The 27,356-nt window shown below is 41.6% G+C and overlaps 1 protein-coding gene across 3 annotated transcripts in view; it reads left to right on the top strand.

The window, feature by feature from the left end:
- The window catches only part of LOC131663155 (uncharacterized), a 243,505-nt gene that overhangs the window by 6,695 nt on the left and 209,454 nt on the right, over positions 1-27,356 (top strand). The window contains exon 2 of one of the 3 annotated variants that reach the window (XM_058933325.1): positions 16,889-16,941. The exons of the other annotated variants lie outside the window; for them this stretch is intronic. The gene's annotated coding sequence lies outside the window, so the exon portion shown is untranslated. The remainder of the gene's footprint in view (positions 1-16,888; positions 16,942-27,356) is intronic. 3 annotated transcript variants of the gene reach the window in all.

The raw sequence follows: 27,356 nt of genomic DNA, 5'->3' as shown, positions 1-27,356 counted from the left end.
CAATACTGAAGGTGATTCCAACTAGTATAATGTATAATTGCGTAATAACTGAGATATTTCATACAAATTGCAAATTTTTAGAGTATAATGGTTTTTTCCGAAGCTTAATATTGTTCCGTCGTCTTCTTAACCTTAACTTAGAATTATATATTTTTATCGATTTACCTTAGCCTATGTCAGATTTTAATTGACGTCCTCTATTGGACATATAGAACACAATGAAATTTATAAATAGTTTATTCCGTAATACTTGGGTACGGCGTCCATCCGTCTAGGACGCGTAATGCAGAACGAGTAGAGCAAGAGGTGGTTATGCGCGCGTCGTTTGAGACTGCGGATTCGTACATAAAATCTTAGAGATGTCTCTTGTCCTGTTCATGCGCTTATACCTTTTACTCATACTTACAACTCCACGACTGAGATATTTAACGAGGACACACCGTAAAACATGCCGCATTACTGTTTAATAATAGTTTAACAAAAATTACTTCCTAGACAGACATCTTGACTTTTATTCAACGTTTGGTTGTACCGGTAATGATTTTTATGAAATATATCAATCTATGATATATTATAATTTTACAGTAACCTACAGGTCTTATAACACAAGATAACATAATAATATTATGTATAACATAAGATAATAACATATAAGATATAAGATAACATAACATAACATAGTAATTAATGTAATAATATTACGAAACAATATGATTTCATCGTGTGTGGATTCACAAAAATACTCGTACATCTAATTATACTAAGAAATAATTTTTACGATGACTTATCCGATAAAACATCGTGGTTGCTAGAAGTATAGATTGGCTTATCAGTATTCCGTTCATGATATCTTTGAAAGAGAGTACTCAAGCGATGTGAATCCAGTATTAACTTGCCTCTCATAACACTAGGATTTATCCGACTCTATCCGAAAGCCTTAACCCGAACCCTTTCAGTTACGCAACTCGTATGGTAATTTGGTTATTACCATAACCTATTATGTTAAGGTTTTTGGGGTCGTGGATTATGAAAATGAAGTCAGAATTTGCAAATTTAAAATGGCGGATCTAATATGACAGACAGAACATGTTGACTTTCATAAATGTGCAAGAATTCTTCTTACTGCGTATTTTAAGCCAGATTTCCACATTTCAATTGATAAATTTGAAACTCATTATGAAACACCTTCCTTTTTTAATACACGGGCTTGGGACTATCTATGACAGTTTTTTTTTGTTTTTTGTTTTTTTTTTCATTTTTTTGTACTTTTTTTTATATTTATATGTAAGTATAAATAATTTATTCATTTTTTATATTTTGATCATCTTTTGAATAATTTGAGCTATGTAGAGGTAACTTTTATTCATGATTCCTTATGGTATACCTCGGACCAATTATTTTTTGCTCTAATGCATAGTAGAACGTTACGAATGGTATTTGTTGAATTTTTAGAATCTAACATCATATTCATTAATAGCGACCCTAAAAATTCAAAAAACGAGTTTTCACTTCACCGAATATGATATTTTCCGTCAGCTATATTGAATCGGCCATCTTGAATTTTTGAAATCTCATTTGAAATTCGTAATGAACTACCCCGAGTACTTATGTAATATATATTATAGTTCTAAATTAGTTTGAAAAAACTTTTTGAGGTAGTTTTGGAAAAACTGATTTTGAGGTAGTTTTGAAAAAAAACTGTTTTTAGGGTACTTATGAACACAAAACTATTTTGTGGTTATTAAGAAACTGTATTTTAACGATAAAAGCTGCAAAAAAGATAAAATTTTCGAGATTCACATACAGAGAATCAGTCGAATTTTAAGGGGTATATCAATATTATTCAATTAGTTTTTGAATTGATACGTTAAACAAAGGCGGCTAGAATGGTTAAATCATTGAGAAAGTTTTTATTGTCAAGAGAACATCGGTAACACAGTAAAAAAAATTTTTTTTAATTTTTAGAAATTTGTTTTTGAATAACATTTTTTACTTGAAAAAATTGTTTTTGCATTTTTTACTATAGGTGAAAGCAGAAAAAAATTATGGCAATGAAGCATTATGTATATGTTGAGAAAAAAGAATTTTTAAAGACGAAATCTTTGAAAATACTAGAGAAAAAAATTTTGAAAAGAATTTTGTCTTTTGAAAAACATTTTTATGCATATTCCAGAGATCCGACCAGGTATTTCCGATAGGATTTAGTGCACTAAATCTGAATCTAAGGGTTAGAATTCCTCCATAGTTTTCGAGATATCTTAATTTAATAGCGTCAAAAACAAGTGTTTTTACTGCTTTCCACCTCATGACTCTATGAAAACTTTTTTTGAAAAATTTAACGACAGCATCTTAAAGAACAACTCTTGCCTTTCAAAACACACTTTTTCGACAGAGTATGATACATTGAAGTATTATAAATTTGTATTTTCACAAATGTCGTTTAAGCAGAGGAAAGTTTCGCTGAAAAATAATGTTCGCTGAAAAATAAAATAATATCCCAAGTACCTTAACCAATTAAAGCCCATGACAAAACACGACGTGATAGCACCAAACTAACTGTGTCATTCATAGGCAAATAGAAAAAAAAATACCCGTATTTTTTTTTTGCCATGGACAATTGTTACAATGAAAATGTTATTGGAGATGAGTAATTGAGAGGGACGGTGTATATAGATGGAGTGTGTTGCAATGTCGCAGATAGTCGATCGAAGAAAGTTACTAACTGCGTTTTTGAGGTGAAAAAGGAAGAGGCGCAGCAGGATAGAAAGTGCTAATTCTCATTAGTCATGCACCGATGGACTCCCCTGCGCTTTCGCTCCTCTGCGTCTTCACAGAGCTTCCTTGCTCTCTCCCTTCTTTCTAGCTTACTTTTCGCGCGCACTCGCGTAGCACCAGCCCCTTTCGCTCCGATGCCCATGGGCCTTTCATTCGTCGCTCACTCGCTCTTTTACTCGGCACTCGTGAGTCAACTGCAGCCTTCCCGCGCCCGCAATCTTTTTTTTTCTTCTTTTAGGTTTTTATTTCCATTTTTCTATGCAGCGCCAACCCTTTTCTACAGTCGAGCTTGCGATTTGGAGCGCAAAAGCTGGCAAACGACACGACTCGCGCGTACACGTTTAATTTGCGCCTGTTTCTTTTTTGAGAGAGGGACAGTGAATTGCTCTCGCAATTGGAGCCCTTCTCCGACGCGAGCCATTGTACTCTGTCTTTGTTTCTTGCGCCGCGCGCATCCCTCGCGGCCGAAGGCCAATAACGCGCCAGAGTACAGCGAGCGTCTCTAATGTCGCTGCTGATGAAATTTCCTCGAAAGCGATAGCTCATAGCCTCCACGTCATTGCTTTTGTTTTTCCACGCTCTTTCTGCGGCAACAGCATCGCGACTTGCTCGCCTCTCCACGGCCAGTCGTCCTCCCCCAAAACCAGACGCATTTTCTCATATTTCTCGCCAAATTGAAAAACTTTGCCCCCACGGCTGCTGTAAATTTCCTACTTGCACTCTCCTTTACTTTTCCCCTTCTCTTCTTCAAGTTTTCCTTTTGCTTTCACACTTTTGCTTACGAAATTAAACAATCTTCACTGTTGCTTCATGCAAAGACAATCGTTCATTATATTCGTTTCAATACACTCGTCTTCAGCTCTTCAAACAACAGCGACAGATACCTCTCTTTATATCCTCAGCGTCCTTCGAAAGCTTATCAATAGACCATGTTGTCATGCGCACGCAACAGTTGACAAATGAAAATACAGCCTGACTTATTTATTTTACTTGCAAGCGACGTCGAGAAAAAAAAACTAACGCTGAGAGAATCGATACCGCGAACACGCCTTCTCAAATCAAATGAAAAAGCAAACATCGAATCAGAGGTGCAATCGATCTCCATACGTGATACGTAATAAAGGTATTTGCAGGATATTTCAATGTAAAAACTCTGTATAAAACGCTGCATGCATCTCTTGTATTTCCTGTTCGTGCTTGTTACAACGCAAATATTCGAAAAATACTTTATTGCGAAAATACACTCCAAGTATGTTAAATGAGCACGTTCAGCAATTTTTTGTTCGATGAAAAATTTTTTGGTTTAATTTTGGTGTGTAGGTCGCGTGGCATAATTACATGGGATGCTGTCTTCGAATTACGCTTGGCGATAAAGAGAAAATATTGGGATTTAATTTGACTTGAAAAAGCGCAGCAGCTTCTGGCTTTCTCTTCTTTCAAAGCCTTGCGGGATTACTTTAGTTGCAATTGTAACGCAAGCTCTTACCAGGCTTTAAATTCAGGATTATTGTATTAGATCTGAAATGACTATTTTTTATCTATTCTTTTGACTAACTGTAATTATATAATGAACAGCCGTCTCAGTTGATGTGATTTATGGGAAACTGAGATTCGACATCTTGTTAGTAAATCATGCATCCAATGGAAAATTTACAGCTCAAGTATTGAAACACTGTGCGATAAATAACCATTGGCTAAACTCGTAAAATATTACACAGAAAGAATTGTATTCATAGGAAAGGTAATTCACCTTCCTTTTAAGAATGTATTTGACAGTTTTCGAAGGTCGCGGTCGTGGACCGACTGGTGAGTGGACTTGTCAGGAGCTCCCGAGACTATATCCAATAAGATGTCGATTTGTAGCATTCGTAAATGGCTTTTATGTTTTGTTTTACCTATACGCATGACTTCCTGATTTTCTCATGAACACAATTGAAATAAATCGTTACTATTTCCCATCAATAGTGCATTACCAGTCTAGTGCGGCAAAGTAGATTTGAGTGATGCGAAGCTGAAAAGGTACTAAAGACAAGAATCTTTCCGCCGAATATGTTATAGCTAGCGTATTTTTGAAAACAACGCGCATGTATAATACATGTATAATATATTTGAATATCTTCATGTAAGATGTTCTGTAAAAAAATCGGATTTTCTTTCATATATTATTCTATCTAATTCAATATTATATCTTTCATATATTATTTTATCTAATTCAATAAAATTTATAACAAGAATCATGTTGAAAAATGTTAGTGATCAGATGATCAAAATTGTTAACCGAAAGAAGTTTTTAACCTTTTCTTTTTGTGGAAGAGAGTTGTCACACACATCTATCGTCACCGCCGTGGTATCTGTTGTACAATTATTGCGTTCTATCAATTATACGTACAAACGATAGAGGAGTGCGGCTCTTCTCTGCTTCTAAATAACACTTGGCAATTTAATAATAATATGACTTTATAGAAGTTTACGCTTACTTTTTTCATGAAAAAAGTGATTTCACAACGTTTCGTAGATCACTGCAATATTAGATGATGACTCTGTCTATGAATGTATAATGCATGAATCTATCACTACCTATTCGTCTGTCAGATTTTATCTTTCTTGAAAGGTGTGTAGGAAGGGGGATTTAAAGATTCATGTGGCGGTCGATAAATAGACTGAAGCGAGGAATTGTTTCAGGCTACTTAGATTTGATACAAGCTAAATGCATCTGACTGTCGAGAAAAGAAGGAGGCAGGAAAGGCGAAAAAATCTTATTGACTGAGAAGGGAATGGGAGAGGGGCAAGAGGGTCGGAACACAAAAGTCCTTTTATCTCACGTCGCGAAATCTCATCGTCGAAATGTCAAAGCTCGCACAGATCGAGCTTTCTTTGGTCATTGAAATCTTTGTTTATAATGCAGATCTAAACTAAGCATAGTGATGTTGAAGTCATCCATAAAACATCGAAAAGAAATTTTCTCTGGCATTTGCAAGCCTATCCTAGAGAATGCGCTAGTAAGAAGTGTTAAATAAATTGATTATATTGGCAGCCAGCCGTATGATGGTAGTCGATCAATTGAGGCACGCTTGGGAAATCGATAACTTTTCTAAATGATACATACACACATACACACACACACACACACAGTATAAAGGGAAGTTTTACTGTGATTAACTGGAGTAAATGGAATTGATGCAATTAGTAAGAGCGACCGCACATGATAGGTGCATATTTAAAAACGAGTGATAAACGTGAATATACCTTTGAAAGCACAGAACAGCGAGTTAAGTTAAGGAGTGCAAAAGTGTGTCTCGAGGCTCTCACTAGCCTCGCATACGAACAAGTACAAACGTAGATGTAAGGCTATAGTTGCATGCGAAGCTCTGCCCAAACTGCCTGCCTCATATTCCACAAACGTTCATGCGTCTCCTACCACACGCCTGCTTAGCATCAGCCAACATATATATACACACCTATAGTTCGTCGAACTGCGCAGATTCCCACGTGACTCGACTTGGTCTCTTTTCCATCCATCTGTTCTTCCTTCCTTCCTTCCTTCTTTCCTTCCTGTGTATGATCTATATATAGCTCGAACAACCAATTTCGTATATTTTCTATATAGCGTGCCAACTTGACAAAGTTCAGTTGAGAAGTTCGAGATGCGCACGATTAAAAAGAAAACAAAATTAATAGCATTATTGGAACTACAATTTGGCGAAATTTTAATGTGTGGAAATGGCGAGAAAATAAAAGAAAGATAGGGAGGAGGGCAGCGAAGATACGTCGTCTTATGAATGAGTTTTGGTATAAACATATTTACCGCCACGCTCTCGAAGTTTATGTTTGTCTGAAAACAACAGCCATCCAAAGTCCTAAAAGCAACTGGATCCTCTCTCGCGCGGGCGGGCGAATCCTAATTAAAGTTTTCATTTTACTTTGGTCGCTTGCTTTGCATTTAATTTCGGCTCCTGGAAACGAACGAATTAATTAATTAACCAGTATATAATCATGAATAACGAAAAGCCTCTCAGCGACAATCTGACCTGTCGTACCACCACGTAGCTAATTCGCGGGTCGTAACGCCCAACAAACAGCCTTGCAACTGCTCAGATCTGCTGATTGACGTTTTGTTCGAGTAGCAGCATCATACTGCCAATCTCGACGTGTTTTTGCAATATAAAAGGTCGATGGAAAATCCGATCTATTGTTCACAGCAGGATGCAACGAGGCCTGGGAACACATGCTCAAGCGGAAGGGCTTAGCTATTTTATCGGACGCATGAGTCGCCTCATTACACCCGTTGTTCGACACTTATACACACCTGAGTCACGCCGAGCCGGCACACGGCATTTAGTGGAAAAATACACATTCGCTCGCTAATTCTAATGCTGGAATAGTACCGACTAATTGAGCAAAGACGTGCTGCCGAGACGTGCAAGCAATACATTAGTACCCAAAGATATTAGTACAATCTGGCATTGACGCTGCTGCGGGACAAGATCAGTTGTGAAGGGAGAAAGAAAGAGCGCGATTGTTTAAGCCGACTACGTGACCACTGCTGTCGATTACCACCCGAAAGCTTTTCGAAGTGTATCAAAGCTCGTTTAAACAACACTTGTACTATGACAATAGCTACGTGCGTTTGCGAAATAGCGAATGAAAAGCGAAAGCGGAGCCAGCCGTGTTTTATTATTCTCGAGCTCGATGTCATTTTCCATCGGCGGATTGTGACGGCTGGTGATTTGTAGCTGCTTTTTCTCCGTTCTCGCGGCACGTGACTGAGCAAATTGATTGGTTACCTTTGCAAAGTGCAACCTAATTCAATTTATTGTGCCGCTAGCCACGCGTGTGTACGTGTGCACTTGCCTGAGCGAGCTTGGCCAGCCCATTAATATCCGAGCAGCGAATTAATTATTTGCCATCTCCTCCCTTCCCTTCCTCCCTCTCTGTTATCTGTTACTGATATTTATTGTTTGAATCATCATCGCGTAGTCGGTCCTTCCTACTGCTGCACACAATCGCTAATAACACAGGCACACAAAAAAATAGATGGTCTGTATCAAAAACGACACACATATATTCCCATGTATTTTGCCACGCTGAATCCGAATCTGCAGTCAGTTTGACCCCACGTCAGGATCAAGGACATTTAAAGGTGAAACTTAGGAAAAAATAGTTTTAAAAAATAGTAACTAGTGTTTCTATGGTTTTAAGTGTTGCTGAATCTGAATCTAGAGTCTGTTTGATCACATGTCCGAATCAAGGTCATTTCCATAGTCAAATGTACATATTGTGCAAACAATAAAATATTGACTGCAGATTCTAAAGTACGGAAAATTTTACGTTCAGATATAATATTTTTCATTTTTTTTATCGCGACTTTGTATGTTATTTCAAGGTCATTGAATCTTGATATCTTGAGAATCAGTATGATGATTTCAAATATACAAAAGTATGCCTTTGTAAAATCAGGCAACTATTTTCATACGTTTTGAGGGTCACTGAATTTGAATTCGTGATGTCTGACCACGCCAGGTTTGAGGGCATTCAAGGGTCAAATTAAGGAAAACAACCATTTAAGAAGAAATCGCTAGTATTTTTATGGTCGCTGTTCTTTTTATTTTGAAGGTCGCTGTTCGCAAGATATTTATATTCAATAACCTTGAAATGACATACAAAGTCGCGAAAAAAAAATATTATACCTGAACGTAAAATTTTCTGTACTTTCAGAATCTGAAGTCAAAATTTAACTTTTTGCACAATATGCACATTTGACCTTGGAAATGACTGATTCAGTAACCCTCAAAACCATAGAAACACAAGTTACATTTTTTAAAACTACTTTTTCCTGAATTTGATCTTTAAATACCCTTGATTCTGACGTGGTGGGATCAAACTGTCTGTGGATTCGGATTCAGCGTGGCAAAATACATGGAAATATAGGTATGTCGTTTTTTATACAAACCACCTATTTTTTTGTGTGCCTGTGTAATCAATGATTCCTTAGTTTCTTTTGCAATTTTATTGCTACCTGGTGGATTCGATGTACTGCCTACCTAGCAGCGATAGATTCACAACCGAATGTGCTTTTTCCAACGACATTTTTGCGCGCTTAAATAAACGAAAATCAGTCAGGTAACAAGTAAAAATGTCTAATATGTGATGGAAATTAATCTCTATAAACAACTGGTAAGGTACCTTTTATTATTTGATTTGAGATTGTTTACAAGCGCGTCCTGAACTTCTCAAAAATGACATGCAAGATCTTTATCATCCTTTATTTCACAACTGTGAATTTTTATAAAGAGGACACTCCTTCCAATACATAACAGTGCTTGTCATCATGGCTCACGGAATTTGCTAACGCGATAGTTTTATGCACTCGGTCGTTGTTAATATTGTCAGCTAAAGATAGCGTATACAAAGCTTGATGTTCGTGCCGAGAACTGATGTAGGCGCGTGAAAGTTATAGTACCCTCGAAACAAGCGCTTCGGTAAATTGCATAACGAAGACGTGTGTATAGAAGACTAATGAGCATTGATCGATCAATCCGCAGATGAAGCGAGGGAGGAAAGAAAGTCCAAGTGGCATAAGGGGCGCGTAAAAAAAACTACGGTTATTATCAGTTATATCGACGAGTTGGCTCATTTAGCCGGGATCAGATGGTCCTAATTGCTCGCGGCGTTTTAATCTCGATCTATCATTGAAATAACGACAGCTGCTGCCTCGATTTCATTCTTGCTTTCTCCCGGAGAAACAAACTGTCGGCATGCAGAACTCTATCGCGCGTGTACTCGGGTAAGCTAGTGTCGAGTGACGAGTAAGCAAAAGCAGTGCGTAACGAGCAGCGAAGCATTGTGAAAGAATTTGCGGCTTGGCGTAGAGCCGCTATTATAGTGATTATCGACGTGCCGCGCCGTTCTTAATTTCGTGTGAAACGAGCATACCCTTCGCGCTTTCCTACAGCGCAATCGTCTACGTGTAACGGCTCCAATGAAAAGCCTGCGGTCTAGTGGCCATTTGCACGATAGTCGATAGGTGGGAGTTTGTGCAGTGACACAATGAAATAAAAATGCTAGGTACATTTGTAAGGTAAGCGTAGCTGGCAAAGCGACGCAGAACTCGCGCGGCTTTTACATTTTTCATCAAGGTGCAGCCTTCGACTCTCTTCTCTCTCGCTCTCTTGTGGTTGTCTGCTGTCTGGCTTCGTTAATTCGCTCGCTCACTCGTGCTAAGAAGACTTAAACTTTGGTGCATAATGTATGCTAATTGGACTAATATCTTCAGCCGCGAGAGCGAGCCAGTGAGCTAGCGCCCGAGAGTAAGCGAGCTTTTCCGGCAGACAATTGATTGCTTAGCGATAATCGCCACGCAGCTACTTCTTTTTCTCCCCCATGGCCCATGTTCCATCCACTTCCACTTCGACTGCTTGTTTCAGTCTCCATTAAACCCGCAAATATTTATGCGATGCGCCAGCTAAGCAAACGTCGGCCCGACTATACCGTTCTCTTCGTTTATTATTCCTTCCTCCAATCGTCTTTCTTTTTCCTCTTCTTTTTCTCTATTTTTAGTTCACATCGAATTGCTCTTGCTTCGCAGACCAATATTCTATTGATCCTAATCGATACTTGATTCCATTACTCGCAATCTCTTTTTCATACTGTTACTCTTCGTCACGTTGTGCCTTCAAAAATCTAATTTCAAAAATTTGCCATAAAAAGTGCAAAGTGTTGCAAGAGCTCGCAAATAATCGTAAAATATTCAGAAGTCGTTTAAACCGATTGAAGCAATCGGAAAGAATTGATTTTTTTGGCTTTAATTAAAATTTAACACGCCGTACGGATAGAACGACTTTGCCGTGCGCTCGCTCAAATTCGCGCTTTCTACGTTGTTTTGAAAAATACCGCCCCAGCTCTCTCTCTCTCTCTCTCTCTCTCTATATATATATATATATATATATGACGCATTCGGGAAAGTAGATTCTCGTCTCGCGTCTCATTTACGCCCAATCAAAGTGAGTGTTGTAACGTACTAATTAGGTAATGTACTAACAGTTTCAACTTTTGCAAGTTTTAACAAGAAAAAGGTCCAAAACTACATATCGTTACAATTTCTTTAACCACTTTAACAGTTCCTCCCAATTATATTTTTATCGAATGGTATTTTTTTCAATTTTCAATTTTTTGCTAATTATTTATTTTATTTTCAATAATTTATCATTTTATACTACTATCTATTTCTAAGGTAGCTAAAATATACATTGATACCCATTATTAATTTTTAAATAATCAACTTTACTGATCTGTAGACGTTTTCAATTTTCTTGACTTGATTTCGTAAAAAGTTTAAATAAAGAAAACGTAAAAGATCGCGTTCACATTGTCTTCGGATTATCCTATAAGATTTTCTTACATGAGAGCTACATATTTTTTATGACTAGTCCTCCACAGCTATCTCTCGTGATTTAATGCCGTTGAGCTCCGGTTGCTGAGATAAGATTACGAGAAATAAATATCAGAATTTCATTGTTAGCCTGTAATATTCGAGTATCGAGCTAGTCACTTATCCAGTTCCAGTAAATTCACGATTTGTAATATGACAGACAATCAAATGGTTATTGAAATTATTTCAAAGACATTCGTTTTTAGACAGCCCTATCAAGGACAACAAAAGTTCAATTCACGCGAGTTGTCAATGCGTTAATCTTAACTTTAATTTCTTGCTCGTTTTGTATAGTTATTATTCAATTTCGCGCCGTTGATCGAAAGAATTTAACGAAATTGTTATATAGTGATACGAGGGATGAGCGTAATAAGCTACGTACGAGAGGATCAGTAGGTGGCAAATGAGCTTAAATTTGATCAATACATCAAGTCACTCAGACTGCAAAGAGTTTGCTGGTTGCCTCTGAGAAAAAAAGAAAGCCTTTAGCTTCGTTCGGCATATTCGTAAAAATTGTAGAAATACGTTGAGCTTGATACGTATAATTGCGACAGCGACAGTGATATACAGCTCGTCAGTCGTCGACGGGTCAGGAGGCTTGTAAATGTGGACTGAAAGGGAAAAAGGAAGGTAGGGAAAAAGGAAGGATGGAAGGAAGAAAGCTCGACGTTTCATGACTGCAAAGCTCAAATTTTTTTCTATTATTTTTTTTTTTTTTTGCCCCAACTCAGAAGAAGCAACGTTAAAATACTGAATATCTGAAAGATGTGGCAGCAGCAGTCGAGGGAGGAGCCAAGAGAGCAAGAGCCTGGTCAAAGTTGCTCTGGTAGGGGATTTTTCATTTAAAATTTCGCAGCGCGCGAAGTAAAGTATGGAACGCTCGAGGCTTATTCAATTTAGCAGCGCTAACAAGCGCTTCTACTTTTGAAATTAAGCCCCCTCTGTCTGCCTGGCCGGCTGCTTCGGCTGGCTAGTGGCTGCTGGCCTACTCCGTTGACGACTCAGGCCCAACGCCACACCTCCCCGGACGTGTAATTATGTTCTCAGGCCGTTCGATAGGTCACTGCTGCATCGATCCGGGACTTATCGCTATGTGGGTATGAGGGTACGCGCAAGACGACGGCGGAGAGGCGTCCAGCTCGTGATTGTGCTTGATCAACAGCGGAGTCGCGGGATTTAGCCGCGCGTCGGTGACAGCGTCGAGTGTCGAACCGGGAGCACCTCGATGAGCGGCACCAGCCCTGAAGCAACATTATAGGTTCAACTTTCGAGAGAGAGAGAGAGAGCTGGCGATGTTAGCTCGTTCGAGAAGAGCTTTCGTTTAGTGGGTCAAAACTTTGACGCGCGAACCGGCCATCCAGCGCCCGTGGACACGTAGGGCAGCAGTAGCTGCAGTGGCTGCAGTGGCTGCAGTGGCTGCAGTGGCTGTAGTAGCTGCAGTAGCTGCTGTGTGCGGGCGCTTGTTTAACGCTTTTTGAGCGAGAACAGCTCACACGCGCGACAGTGCAGACAAACACAGAGCAAGCGAGACATATGAGGGAGCACAGGCGGGTTGACGACGTCGTCAATCGACTCGCTGATAGACAAAGCACGGGCCTTTGCCTGCAGACGCGACGAACATAAACCGTCGTCGCTGTCGCTGATGCCTACTGCCTGCGCGTGTCTTCCTTCCTTCCTACAGGGCGCATTAGCACAACACGTGTCTCGCTCTTCTCGCGTGCTCGCATGCTCCCCGACACTACTACCTACGCGTACACACGACTGTTCTCTCCTCTCCTCTTCGTCTACTCTTCTTACCCTGTCCTTCGCGGCGGCAGTCTCCCAGTCAACTAGCCGCCTTCTCTATGCCGTCCCTATTGAACGCTACCGAACGTCAAACGGCTAATATCCGGCCAATTTTTCTTTTCCGCGACTCAAACGCGGAAACGCTATGAAAGCTCTCAATGCTTTTCGTTATGCCAACTAACTGCACGTATTTTTGTCAGCTGACGCGCTACGACTGTGGTAATACTATCAGTGGAAAATGGTGCTTCTGATTTATCTGCTTCTCATCTAATAAACAATTCAAAGCCGCGTTCGTCCGGCACATTTTCCAGGGAGCACAAGCGCTTATAACTTCTAGACATGTATTGAATCGAATTTTATTCTCGGTTCAACTGGAATAGCATAGGTCGTCGAGGCGAAAAGCAAAGCAAACGAATAACACGTAGACACAAGTAAAGTCCGAGGTTTTCGCTGGAATCGATATCCGATAGGCATTATTCAGTGGTATATGTACGAGTACGGATTGTAATATTTTGTAACTGCGGCGGGCATACAGCAACAGCGTTACTAACAATGAAAATACCTATAGAAAATATTCCTACTTTCTTCTGACGTTTCCCGAACCAATATCATTGCGACCAACACTTATATCAAGCAGCAACGTACATAGTCGGAGACAATGTTGATTAAAAACATTATAAAGTCTATTCTAAATTCGAAAGATGATCCGCTATCGCTAATAGAAAGTCAAAAGTGCCGATTCCAAGTTCATTGAAGCACTGCTTTCTGCAATTCAATTGGAAAAATGTATGAATTTATATTTACCGCTAGATCTATAAACTATCTATAAAATAAAAGAGCATTAGTCTCGCCAAATTAATAACTGGCTTGTTCAAGTCTAATCGTGTATAAAGCCAACAGGGTCGGTCTCAAAGCAGGGTGGTTCGCATCGACGTCCCTATCATAATTGGCACTATCATTGAAGAAAGTGTACTCGAAGTGAACGTGAACGTATCGGCATAGCTTCTAATACTGAATCCATGGCCATGTAAAACGAAGGAACGAAAGCGTGGAACAAAGAGCAAAATGGGAATATGCGCGGAGCTTGGGGAGCTGCGCTACAGAGCTCTATAAATAACGTTGCGACGTAAACAATGCTTGTCGCATGTGCTGAGATTTGGGTGTGGGACGTTGAGACTAAGGTGATTGCATACAAGCACCTTTTGGCCTGCCTGTCTATACCCGATAACTTTCTAGACAAGTTATTTTCTTATTAATTATATTGGCAATCAAGTTGGTCCTTCGCCTACAGTCCATATCGTTTCTCCACTGATTGCACATTTTGTATTTCTACTTTTTACATCGCTTTCTTCATTCGGTTATTGAAAAAGACATATATGCCATTTGACCCAGCTCAGCTGAAATCACAAGCTATTCGCAAGGAATCTGAACGGAGACTGTTGTTATTTAAGACGAACAGATGTTATTTAAGACGTCGAGAAGTTGTCGGTACGAGGAGCGAATTAAAATGAGAGCAAGCAAAATAGAAAGGCAGAAAAAGGATGATTAGCGCGATAAGAAGCAACGAAGAGTGAGAATAGCTTGTCGAGAGGTGGCGGATGACATATCGATCGTGAGCCGTGAGCTCGACAGCTAGCAAAAAGTCAATTCAAGTAGTCGGGTGTCGAAGAGCGCGCGTGTGGCGAATAATTGAAGATTGTCGATTTGAAAAATCTCGACGGCAGGACGCATTGTCTTTCAACGTGGATCGCGAGCAAGTTGTGTGTGTGCGCGCGCGCGCGCGCGCGCGCGCGTGTGTGTGTGTGTGTGTGTGTGTGTGTGTGTGTGTGAACGGCGCGCGTTGCATTTGACAGCTGCAGCTCCGTTGATCCACTTGCGCCCATGGCTTTTTCTCGTGCGCACTGCACGCGAGCCGAGTACGAACGTCAGACGTCTCCCTCTCGTCTGCTCTGTAGCTACAGTTCCAGTGCACAGCTGCCTCGAGAGTGGCTCCAGTTCCGACACCACTTCCAGCGCTCGATCGTCTCGCCTTGCAATCTTGTAAATTCGCTCGCTTCTCACTTGCCTCGCCTTGTCCCGCTTCCGATCGCGGCTTTCGATGACACGTGCCGTACACTTCAGCCATTCCTCGATTAGTGCTCATTGCGACGCTCTCTTGGCCTACAAGTTAGGTCGGCTTGCGGTCTATTGTCGGCACAGGTTGCGTGTAAAATTTAATAGCTGCAATATTGACGTGCGGCGGAAATCGGTCATCTGCACGGACACCGTGTGCGACGGCAAGCCTCGAAATCAACTTCATGTTTTATGTGATGCCGATCATAGCAGCTTTCCATTTGTTGCGAGCCATATCGAAGCCGCCACGCTGCTATTAAATCAAGCGAAGGGTCCGCCGAGTCGAGGCATAACATCGGACAAGAGGAAAATGGTCTGCGAGCATCGCTGACGAAAGCCCGCCACATAAAATCTCACCGAAATTCGGTAAATATAAATGTTGGAGCCGGTTCGAATGGTCTTTCAAGATCGCTGCGGCGTCCTGGCAAAGTCTGTACCGAATTCTTTCGCTCAGAATTCAATTCAGCGTTTTTTGCTTTTACCAAAGAAAGTTTAAAGTTCATATACAGAGGCGATCGACGCGCATCGGTTTTGGGACTAATACCAACATATCACCTATGACTTTGAGGCTCTTTGAAATTGCTCTTGTCGAGGTATACGTATTGACAAAAATATTGGCAATCGCTTGCAGCTAACTTGCCGTACGCGCTATGAGTATCTCGAGAATGCAACGGTTGTCGTCATAGAAGTCTAGGTGGCGTACGGCACAATGCAGTGTGCACAGTTATTAATGTAGGGCATAGTTAAAGAGCCGAGCCGGCAAGTTTTGACCGAGTGCGACAGTGTACCACCTCCTACACGTGCGCCATCGATGATGGTATCTCCGCCGGCACCGGCTGACGCTTCGTCGTCTCCAACAAGTCTTTGATGAATACGCTGGTAGCTCCCAATATTGTCTAGAGATCGAGTTTGCCACGCAGCAAAATATTAACGTCGCTGATTTGTCATGTTCTTCGCTGGGCGAACGCACGCTTTACTCGCAACGATCTTTCTCTTTCGCCGAATGACGACAACAAATAGCCGTCGCAGCCGCAACTTTTATATTACTTGCTGGCGGAGATGTCGTTGCTGGCGAAGACGCAAAACTTTGGCGGATCGGCGCTGCTCCCTCGCTCTCTCTCTCTCTCTCTCTCGCTCGCTCGCATAAATTATACGAATTTAAAGCCCAGATGGAGACTTTACGATTGCGCGCTATCGCTGAGAAACTCATTTTCCCTCGAAACCTTCGTCCAATGAAAGTTGCGCTTTCAGCCACATAACTCATTTGCCCAGGTCCGCGCCACTTTCTTTCAGCTTGGATTTTTTCTTGCTCGCGGTTCTCCAGCTAATGTCGAGTGTCGAAGGCCGAGTTCAGGGCGCTGGCATAGGCCGCGTGCGAGTTGACCTGGCACGCGCATTCGGAATAGAGCGAGCGAATCAGGGCAGTTGGCGCGGGGCCACGCGCGTCTGGGTCATTCTATGCGAGCGACAACAATTTTAATGCGAGCAACAAGTGCTGCCGTGGAGGGGAACAAGGTTGCGACGAGTCGATCTTAATTACAGAAGTCGCGCGTAGATGCACGCAAATACGGACGACTGATCTGCGCTGCATACCAGCCGCCAAAACAGAATATTGACGAAGGAGGGACCCTCCGTAATTTTCGTTGAGCCGAGATGGAAAGATTGCTAGTTAGCTTTGTTGCGCGTCATCCCCCGACCCCTATGTGCTTGAGTTGTGTTAAGGAACATCATTGTACAGATCTCATTGGGCAAAGCTCCTTTTAATCAAGGCTTTTTCTTTGTTCGCAGGTGAGTGATCTTCTTTTCGCACGATTCCGGGCGTGGCAGCGCGAACGAGAGAGGTAAGCGCTACGTTGTTTGAACTAAAATTGTTATACTGTCGGCTCGTGTTTGTCGGCTTGCAGCGCCAACGTGCGAGTCGTCAAATAAAAACGCCGTTTACGCGGAGGCGAGCGAGCGGACGACAAATTTCTTGGTTGAACGCGAGTGGCGGTCAGCAAAGAGATAAGGTCCGAGCAGTAGCTACGCCGAGTATATATGTAGTTGCAGCGGCGGTTTCACCGGCATGCCGAACTCTCCCTTGACACACTTTATCACACTGCGTTCCTCGACAATTTTAGTTTTATCTCAATTGTTAGCATCCTCCGCACATCCGCCCCACTCCAAGTCGCTCTCGCTCGACTATTACAATCGGCTTTTTTGATGAATCTTGAAAATGCATCAGATGACTCTTCCAAAAAAAAAAGAACTTTGGAAGCTTATCGCGCGGTTGCAGCATACGACTACAGAGATTTGTTTTTCCATTAGGCCAGCGCACCCTCCTAGACTGTCGCATCGAATCATCTCGTTGCTTTCTTTTTCATACTTCAGAGCAGACGACGTCTCCTCGACGCGGTCAATATCTCCAAAGCCATATTTTTCTCTCTCTTTTTATTGCTTGCAGCCAAGCTGCCGATCTGACGCGGCCCGTTGCAAGGTATATATAAATTGAAATACTTTATTTCACCTACTTGACCTAGAAATGCACTTGGACATCTTTGTTCAACTTAATTACGTTCATCCATCCATACCACATACCTTGTCATTCAGTTTTATTTTCACCTATACTAAACGCAATTTCACTTTGTCGCGTCACGTTTTCTATACCTATTACTTTTACAACTATTTACGGGAATGGACCTCGTTACCAGACCAGTCACTCGTTCCAATATTATAACCTATAAAATAAACTCATAGATAAAAAAAACTTATATTTTCACTCAGTTGTGACTCATCTGCGATTAGACTTTGCCTTTATTGACATTTCTAAGTCTCTAGCACTATCCCGTGGGCATTTTTCTTTATCGTTTATATTTTTCATGCCTCGATCTTTTTGAAACTATTAAATATTATAATTCTCCGCTTTTCTTCTACCATTTTTATTAACTTTCGCTTCGAATACTTGGCATAGTTATACAAAGTTTATACCTATCACTGGTCACGTTTTTGACCGATACACATTACTTCAACGTATGATCTGTTGAATTATTGAAATGGGCCTGTTTTTTACATAATAGACAAATATTTTCTTTTTCTAAGTATCGATACCTTTTTGTTACATCGATATTCCTTCATCTTAGTTACAATTACATCAATGTCCGTCTCTATTTTTACACTGCAAGTTAATCCGAAAACTGTTCGTACATAACTTTTTTAATTCGCAAAATTCGCATCTGACAGTATGAAAAATCCCTTATATTGAAAGTTTGTAAGAGATATCACTATAATTGTCTTGAATGTTGGTTAGATTTATTTGAGAAGCACATATTTATTGTATAAAATCATATTATTTTGAGGTTACAAATATACTTGATTTACACAATAAATTACTTCATGAATAGATTAACGATATTTTTACAAGTACTTCCTCAGCAAACAATATCAATATTTACGACTATTAGGGATGATATCTCTTTCAAATTTTCACAATCAAAATGATTTTAGATCTCATTCAGTGCAAATTTTAATAAGCCATTTTAGACGAACTGAAACATACTTTTTCCCTTAAAAATTGAACAAAACAATAATTATCGAAGTGATATTTGCTGCTGATACATAATTTTCACTTGTAATCACGATACAATTAAATATAGCGATAACAAAATTTACATATATTTACAGCAAAACTTTTGGTGGATCGAACCCCAGTCTATTCCCTACGCTTGCGCTTTTACAATAGAGGCGCTAATGCGAACTTTTTCAATCCCAATATGTGTACCTTTCTGTCGCCTAGTACTAACAAATTCACTCAGAACTAACCTATTGTAAAACCATATTTTTTCATTACTACAACTATCTTTTTAGTCTACTTTAATTTTAAGTCTAAGTTATCTATTTTCCATTTTCACGGGTCGGTTTCTTTTAACACCGCGTATCTAGGGGCGTAGAAATGTAACTTTAGTACCCACTCTAGTAGTTCTCTTGTATTTTCACTAGCGGTACTTTTTCTACACACCTCCAAATTTCAATCTTATTTTTCATTACACTTATAACCAAATATTCAAATCATCCACGTAGGCAAATGATCAAATTCTTTTATTATTTATTTTTACCACCATCTACATTTATTTGCTGAGTTATTTTTTAACTCCAGGATATGTATACAGAAAAGTATTAGGTTCAAGACGTAATCTTACCTTAATCCTTTATCTATCCACAGTTTTTCTTTAAACTCGTCTTCTATTTTCACTCTTACCTTCGATTCTACGTATATTTTATAATTTTATTTATAAAATATCTGCTAATTCTGAGTTTTCGCATTATTCCCCATAAAATCTTTCTCTCAATCGTGTCGAAAGCCGCTTTCAAGTCTACGAACATTTATACCGAAATTAAACTTTTTTTTCTTAACTTTGCCATTTCTACAATGCGTTTCAGAATGTGTATGTTTTCAATCATGCATCTACCTTTTTTAAAGCCTGCCTACTCGTCCGTAAAATTTTCCTCTCTTGTACTTTTTTAAGCGTTTTCTTATTGTTTTCGTATAATAATTTGTACGCCGTGGCAAGTAAAGGAGACGTCTTGTTACTTTTTTACTTCGTTAACATCTCCTTTCTTATACAAAGGAACTATTACTGCCATTTTCCAGTTCTCTGGAATTCCCCTTCCGTCCTACACTTTTCCTATTAGACCCATTTAGTTTATTTACTAACGCCTTCACGGTATACTATGCCTCATTTGGAATTCAGTCCTGTCCAGCAGCTTTCTTCTTTGAATATGATCAAGTTTCTTTGATTTCTCTATATATTATTCTGGTTCATGTCGTTATTCTCTTCTGGTTCTTTTTCTATTTTATTCTAGCGCACTATACGTTTATTTTTGCCTTCGAAAGAGCATCCGAAGTGATCTTCCTATTACAATTTTTTTATGTTATTCTCCACTTTCCCTATATCCATTCAGAAGTTTTCGTACATCATTCTCGTTTTTCAATAGTCTAAGTTGGTTGATTTCTTACATTTTACTTCTTTTTCTTTTTCCGTGCACAAATGTTTCGCACTCTTTTTCATTCTCAAGTAAATATCTTTGCTACATTTACCTTTTCTTCAGTTTATCAGTGCTATCTCAGTTGCTCTTTTACTTCTCACGCATTCTTTGTTTCGCCCTTTTTTCACCGATTTTCCATGATTTTATCCTTATTTCTTATTTGACCTATTCACAATGTTCTTAACACCTACCTTTGTTGATTATTATTTATTACGTTCTTAATATCTCTTTTCACCCGTATCGTTGACTTCTGGAATATCAATATTTTGTGTTTACCCTCGATGTATGCCTTTTTCGATTCCTTTTCGATTTACGTCCGAGCTTAGTTTTTTGACCTTTTATAACTGCGATCATTGGACAGTAATCAGGAGCTATATTTATTCCTACCTTGAAACTTGTGATTATGTCTAACGCTGCATTGTTCATTATCATGAAATCTATGAAGTTGAATGTCCCTCATTCCCTACAAATGTAGTCTCCTACCTCGTCACCTTTTTCTATTAAATTGAGGATCGTCTCACCTTTGTCCTCGAAAATTTTACTACTTTTTTACCTCCTTTGCGAATTTTTGTTTCTATCAGTAAGTTAAAGTCATCGACAATAATTATCACCTCTTCCTGTAAAAATTCTGTCCTATATGTCAATGTATTTCTCTATGTTACCTGTGTTATATCCGAACCATACATTTACTATACCTTCGCCATCAATTACCTCTGTTTTTATCAAGCCTACGTCGTACAGTATCACTAACTTGGATTCCTTTTTTATCCAACTTTTTCTTACACCTATCAAGAAAGCCCCGTTTCCGTAGCTCTCTCTCTTTCTCTCTCTTTAATTTTCTCCCTGGTATAATTTTCCAGATAAGCTCTTTTTAGCCTTTCTGTGTTTATTTCTTTTACGCAAGTTTTGGCAAAACTTACAAAGCCTCCTGTTTCAATAAAATTCCAAAAAATTTTCTCGTTACCTAATATTCCTGCGCAATTTCAAAATATAAATTACTTTTTCTTTGATTCTTGCACCAATAGTTTTCCAATAATTGTGGCTATTCTATGTCTATTTTATTAAATAACCTTATTGCTTTTTGATTTCTCGACATTTTGCGGACCTCTGTTCTGTCTACCCATTTTACCCATTTACCACATATACTGGTCTTATCCGTTTTTATCTTTATTTTTTAAACTTTATATCTTATTGCTTTCGCCCACTTGTACATTTCGATTTGCCTAGTTCTATCCTGGTGCCTGAATTGTTCTTATTTCTCATTATCGTTGATTTTTCAGTTGCGCTTAGTTTTACAATATTTAAATTACAATTTTTTCGACTATTATATTTACGTATAAACGATCTCTAATAAAACTTTACACTCATTTCTTAATATTGATGTAATTTATCTCTAGACCTTTCATTACAATGTTATTCGTTCTTTCTTTTCAACCCTGATCAATCATAAATCGTTGTACTTTGAATACCTCTCTGTCCGATAGACTTACCTCACTTCTCATGCTTTTGCACTGAAACTTGTGTTTGTGTTCGCCAAGCTGCAGTTTGAGTGGTGAGTCCCTTTTCCGTTAAGCCACTGGCACTGTCAACCAATTGTGCACTTCTTCCTCTCTATGTCATTCTCTAATCAGCCCATCCTCTAGTTTTTGCTCACATTTACTAAATAACTCTTTTGCCTGTTTTAGCACTGTACTCGACTGCACCGTCTTTTTGTCAATTTTCTCATGACCCTCGGCAACTTCAACTCTTATACCGATAATCAACTCGCACTTTCGCCATCATTGCCAACGCCTTCAAGAGACGCTCTTTGTTTTGTTTGTTCTTGTTTTTAATAATACCTTATTCGCGTGGAGCGTCTTGTGAGTGTCGGTTCGTCTCCCAGCGGTACGTCGGAGACATTTTCCCTACCCAACTTTACTTAACCTTTATCTAAATGCCAACGCCCTTTAGCAATTATACTTATCAAGCTCGCCGTAATCGCATACAAATCGCTTTTACAATATGAATTGAAAAAATTGCAGAGAGTCACGACACGCGCGTGCTCGCACATCGAAGTAGGCTAAGATACGCGGGAAAAATCGATGGAATTTTGAGCGCGCTTGGCCGCTGAACGGCGAGCGCGTCGAAGAGGGTGCATTATACCGCGTGGATCCGTTCTTGGTAGGAAGCTGCGGTCGTGGAGCGAGAACCGTACTTTTAGATCTTTTATGCCGTATACGTTTACGCGGCGCCACGCACCTGGCTCGGAAACAGTCACCCTATTTTCTCCGCGCACGCTCACCTTGTGCGTCGGCTCGGTGCGCCTCGATAGTTGCAACGAGATCGCCTGAAGCTCGGCAATCGCATATGCATGCGCGCGCTGAGCGCTGTGCCGACGCACCTGTACCGCTGTAAAATTAACGAGGACGCCACGACAGATGTCTCAATTTATTAATTAGGCAAAGTACGACAGGTCTGTCGGATTGGAAGCGCAGCTCTGGCGGGGACGAAAAATGGGTGGCTATCTGACTGTCGAGACTGGAGAGACGCTATATAAGTGAGTCTATCAAAGCGTGCATGGTCTTTTCATGTGCGTCAAGCTGTACGGCTCGGAAAAGGGAGGGGAAGTGGCGGATGGAGGCAAGAAAAGGGAGGAGAGGATGCGAGGGAGGAGCTTTACCGGCGGCTCGGTACTGCCACGCGATTACGTTCGCGGGTAATGCCGGCACCGAGTGCACGAACAATAACCTCCCGACGGCCTACTTTTCGCGGAAGTTTGACCGCGGAAATGCGCTGCTCAGAAAGCGCCATTAGAGAGCACGAGAAGGAGGGAGGGAGGGAGAGAGGGAGCGAGGGAGGGAGGGGAGGGAGAGAGGAGAACTCGAGGCAAGAAAAGCATCGTGGCTAAAAGACGCATGAACGTACATATTATATGCATGGCGGGCAAAAGGAGGAAAAATGCGACTTTGCAATCGGGTAAAGTGCTTTTGGCTTATACATACACACCATCATTGCTTTCATTCCAGATGATCGATAATTCTTATTTCCCGGAGCAGCAATGCGCCTTTCACCATAGGAAATAGAGCAGAATACGGGCAGCAGAAGATTAAACCGACGCCGGCGGCACTGTAAACAGATAAAACTCCAAATGAAGACACGAGCTAAAGAATCGTCAATACAGATAACAGCGAAAGTAAAGTTGATTCGGTGAGTCAAGGAGAACGAGCCGACGGCGACATTGCCGCTATCTGGCTAATCAGTTTACAGTGCTGTCGTCATCGACTCGCTTCCGGCGATAAAAGCTGATCGATGGTCCAAGGCGACGCTCTTCCTGTCCGCGTTTGTCGCAATTGCCAGCGCGGGCTGCGCGAAGCGCGATGACGGCAAAGCTGAGAGCGAAAGCGTTCGAATACCGAGCTGCCGCGTGAAAAGTGGCGCGCGCCTCGGCATCGCGGGCCGAAGGGAGCCAGCTGCGCGCGACCGAGAGGGAGGCAGGTAACAGGCCGAGGAAAGGATATTTTGAAAAGGGACGAGAAGTGCGGTAAAGCGAAATAATAAGGGGAAGCGGAGGCTGGTGGCAAGAATTGAAAGAGCCGAGCGAGAAGAGGGTGAGAAGCGGGCAAGGGGTCGGGATCCTGGGCTCCGCGCGCTGATACGGGAGCAGCAGTGCAGTGCAGTGGCGCGCGACTGCAGACGCTTTGAAATATTCATCCCTCATAAGAGGTCGCGCCGTCTACGCCCCGGCTGCTTTATGCGGCCGTGGCGGCAGGTCGGCGAGAGAGGGAGAGCACTCCCACCGCCGTCGGGCCACGCACACGCGTGGGCCGCCCGTCGGCCGCCCGTCGGCCGCTGCTCGCCAGGCACGAGGACTCCGCGCAGATGCTCTCGCGAGTCGGAATCAAGCGAGCGCAGAGGCCTGGCCTCGAAGGGGAGCAGTAAGACGCCGATTAGCTTGCGCTCGGCGCGCCAGCCGGCCAGCTCGCCCTTCGGCTCCCCCGATAGAATACCAATCTCGCGAATTTCCCTGGAGATGCTTGCGCAACCTACTTATCTGCGCTCGCTCTCGTCGCGCCAATCTCGTCCCGGCATTCCGGACCGACGCACGGCTTAGTGCACTTATTCGCGGCTGGAAGCGCGCACACGCGTAGGCGTTGGCCTGCGGCTTTCCCTGCTGCTGCGCGCATATACGTTCTCCTAGCTCTCCCCTCGGTCTTGCATTCTGCTCGTTCGCCTCACCTCTCCGCGCGCTGCCTATTCTTCTTGCGAGCGTCCCCGCCCCCGTCCTCTTTTTTTTCATCGGAAGTTACAACCGCATTTATTACCGTTAGCATCGTATCAAACGGAATCTGTTTCCACATTGGAGCCCTCCCTCCGTGAGTATGTCTCGCTCGACGACGCAAGCGCCTTGGTGGTCTACGCGTTGCCTGAACAAATTTCTTGCTTTTGTTGTTACATTGGCGGCGTGTATTTTTGGATTTTTTTTAAACTGACTCGCTGTCCCTCGGAGAGAATTTTGCACTCGATTGAAACGCCGACTTGCCCTCTACCGTTATCGATGGTAATAATGCTTCTCGACACTTTGCAAATCCTCTTTTCCGGCTAAATGGCTCGTATACCTGCGTACATTACTCTAGTTTTTTTTCTCTTCCATCGTTTAACTGTTTCTTTTATGATTTCTTTTTACGCGAATTCTATTCGATCGTCGTAGGATCATTGGCTAGTAAATCGACATTTTGCGAGAAAATGAGCGACCAGGTTTATGAGGCTGATGAAAATTCAGGCGTGATTGTGAGTTTTTTCATGCGTATAATTTAATAGATAGTCAAAGACTGAAACTGAAAGTGGAGCGGATACGTATTCTTAAAACAGATGAGCCGATGACCGACACAGCTTTCTTGCAGCTAGTCATATGAAGTAGTCTACGAAGTTCCAGAGATCATTCAATCGATTTTAAGAAGCGCGGCGAAATGAGGTTTACTTAAAATAAGATTCACTTGGAAACTCGAATCGGATTTCATGAATGAGAGAAGAGATGCTGGGACGCGAAGGAAGTTTTAGCAACGCCGGTCGATCTTGTCTTCATTTTTATTTTTGCAAGACGGAGTGCCCAAGAAAAAAGAGTCGCTGCCGGTGCCGCGATTCGTTTAAAGTTTCAAAAGTTAGAGGATCAAGTAAGCCTGATGAGTGCGCGCGCGCAGAGGGTGCGAGTGCAGATAAGCAGCGGCCGGCCAAGAGGCTCATCGCCGCGCCCGTTTAAACCGCAGAAGCCGCGACACACGAGCTCACTTTTTTACCAAGTTTCGATGTCCCTACTTCGGATGTTGTTTCTAGCCGATCAGCTGTCCCAGCTCGCTGTATTATTTCTGTGCTGTCCGTGGCGTGTTAGCACTTGTTGTTTTTTGTTGCGTGAACTGTCACGAATAGGAGCAAGCAAGCCGCGAGCTTATTTGCATTCGCATTTGTCATCGGCACCTGCGGCCCTCGTGCACGCGAAACGTTGACGACGTCTCCGACGGGCTTATGCATGCGTCGCTCGAATGATATATCGATAGATCGAGGGCGAAAGCGAGCCACATCCGCAGTATCGTGTGAGCATAATTAACGAAGCAATCACACGGAGCAGACTGCCGTGAGCGAAGAGTGAAGGATGCAGTTAGGCGTGGAGTGACGCTGGCGGAAAATGAGCTGCGAGACGTCACGATGGATGTTTTTGTCCGCGCGAGCGTTGAATAGCTTGGCAGTGAATGGTTGAAACGCGAGCCCGCGATCAGCATATATCTGGCGGCCGTTCGACTGAAAGAGCAGCAAATGAGCATGTATATTTGAGTGCGACTGTCGATTTGTCCGGATTCGCGGTAGAGAGAGAGAGAGAGAGAGAGAGAGAAAGTCAGAGTGGCGGCTTATCTCGTTCCGCAATGATGACTCTGCTGGTCCCCTCGAGGGAGTCTCCCCGAAGCTTTCTGCTGCTGGTTGTCGGTTCAAAAGCGCATGACTTGCATTGTTCAATGCGCGCCGGAGATGGCTTTCATGGGCTTTTGCCACCCCGTGTACAGCTGCTACTGCCGAGGACGATGCGCTGCAGCGCCCGACACGACCGTCGGCCGTTCGATAAGACGCGAGCAAGCAGCACGACAATCCAATACGATCTAGCGCTACGGGAATGGTGATTGTTTAGTCGCAGCTCAGTAGTGCAATTGCGCCACGACCATCTGTCCTCAGAAATAGCCATCCATCTACGTCGGACCAAGCGAGCTTTTAATGCGCTTATACGCTCACTAATACCGCATTCTATTTCAATGCCTGCGCAATCTCTATATCATTGATGCTCGTTCATTTGTGAAGTTCTGGCGCTCATTGTTGCAGCTTTAATTATCTGCCAACTAAAAGCTATCCTATGATTGCACAGCACTTAAATAAGCCAGCGCCAAAGTTATATCGTAAGTATTTGCCCAATCGACAGGGTTTGCCATTTACCTCGCTTGTTCGCGCTGTAGGCTAATTAGCTGTAGCTATCGAACGCTGCAGTGTCAAAAGCTCGATCAAAGTTTTACCTATCGACGTTATTGAGCGCGCGACCAGCCAATTATTGACGAATAATTGGCAGAATAATTGGCAGAATAATTGGCACGGAACCAGCGGCGGAGGCGGCTGTTATTATTGCACTAGCTAATGTAGTAGCTAAGGTGTGATGATGATGCAGCAACAATTGGGTATATATATCAAGATTAAGTTGGTGTTGAAAAGTCAGGAAAACTGACTGAAATGTCTGCAAGTCGTAATTTCTTTGTCTTCGCCCTCGGTCACATGTATTTTATCGTTGTGTAGTATTGTATACCTGTAATTACACACCTCGAGTGCTAGCGATCCATTGATATACGTACACACACCCACACGCATATACATTATATACATAACTGTAAGTGGATCTCAAAAATTCAGATCATCCCCAACCCTTCCCTTATTTCGTGTTTTACACGACATTTTTTGAAAATAAAGAATATATTTTTCTTTCTCTTGCCTTCCTCTTCTTAATTTATAAAAAATGGTCCTTTGGCAAAAATTCTTCTCCTTCCGATTCTCTCTATTTGTGCTTTAAATGACTTACAGAGATGAACAAATGATAAACATCTAAACAAACTATTATCGTCCGAAGTAATTTTCGTAATGTACGTTCTTAGTTGTAAATTAAAATGGCATTGTAATATAGTTTGATGTGTCCATGAGTTTAGAATTAATAACTACACTGTACATTCGA

Source organism: Phymastichus coffea, unplaced genomic scaffold (genome assembly GCF_024137745.1).
Source record: "Phymastichus coffea isolate CEN01 unplaced genomic scaffold, Cenicafe_Pcof_1.1 PCOF00031, whole genome shotgun sequence".
Taxonomy (NCBI): domain Eukaryota; kingdom Metazoa; phylum Arthropoda; class Insecta; order Hymenoptera; family Eulophidae; genus Phymastichus; species Phymastichus coffea.
Note: the sequence above shows the minus strand (reverse complement) of the source record. Positions and strands in the feature narration are given on the sequence as shown.